The sequence below is a fragment of the Colobus angolensis genome, unplaced genomic scaffold (genome assembly GCF_000951035.1).
Source record: "Colobus angolensis palliatus isolate OR3802 unplaced genomic scaffold, Cang.pa_1.0 Scaffold527, whole genome shotgun sequence".
Classification (NCBI taxonomy): Eukaryota; Metazoa; Chordata; class Mammalia; order Primates; family Cercopithecidae; genus Colobus; species Colobus angolensis.
The window spans coordinates 57,819-59,036 of NW_012118788.1; positions in this window are offsets into that span (position 1 = coordinate 57,819).

Below are 1,218 nucleotides of genomic sequence, written 5' to 3' on the forward strand. Positions count from 1 at the left end.
GGCCTCTCTAAGATCCCATCCCAAGGCAGTGAGAGGGGATGCGGGGTGGTGTCCACTCTCCCCCCAGCTCACATAAGCAGCATTCAGAAACAAGATCAGGACCAAAACCCAAACAACCCAACTAAGACCAAAGTAGACGCTGGCACTGTGGCTCCTGTCCAGCCAGCCACACCTTTCCTGGCCTGAGGCAGGGGCCAGGAATTGGGCTCAGTTGTGTCAAGGCCGGGATGGGCCTAAGAGGCAAATGCTGTGCATACGGCTGCTGGCCAGGGGATTACTCAGCATCCGTCCCCGGTTTCCAGGCCTCCAGGCCCTGCCCCCACCCTCCACACGGCCCTCACTTCCCTTGCTGCTCCCCGTCTTTTCACTCAGGCCTGGACTCTCCCACCACACTGTTCAACAACCACTGCCTTTCCAGCCCGCCCCCGCCTCCCTATCCCACTCCTCTGCCAGGAGGCCCTCTGTCCTCTCCAGCAGGGGGTGCCAGCTCCCCTCCTTGGTCAGCAGGAGTGACAGCTCCAAGTACAAAGGTGGGGCCAGCAGGAGACTGCTGGGCTAGGCAGAGGCCTCAGGAGCCATGGCCATGCCCATCAGGCTGCTCTGCCTGAGGCACCTGCCCCAGGCTGGCTGAGGCCTTGTCTCAAGCCTCCACCCCCTTGGGCCACTCCCTCCTATGCTCACTGTCATTCCTAGGTCCAGCCCCAGAAACAATATCTGGCAAGGACGAGTTCCTCAGAAGGCTCCTCCTGCCAAGCTCCCAGCCACTCCCCTACCTCCTGCAGGCAAGTCAGGGCTCACCAGGGCTGGATACACACCCACCAGGCAGGCCTTCTCTCAGTCCTGTGGCCCTTCCACAGGCGACAGCCTGGCTGGACACACCCCTCAGTGGGGGTGGAAGGGCAGGCACCTGGCTTTCTTGCTGTGGCATTCTGCAGGAGGAGGCAGGGGCAGGCACCCTCCCTCCCCAGGCTACCTGGCTGCCTTGTGAGGAGCACTATGGTGGGGGGGCTGAGGGGAGGGGCCTACCTGGGGGATCCATCTTGCAGAAAACGGCTGTCTGGAGCTCCCCCAGCTACCCCACGACTTGAGTTCTCTGTGGGAAGCAGGTGGCCAGGCCAAAATCCTGTGCCACTGGGGCAACTCTCCCTGCTCCTCAGCGCAGACCCATGAGCCAGGTGCCAGGTCTGGGCTGGTTGTCTCCCAGGCCCTATATCCCAG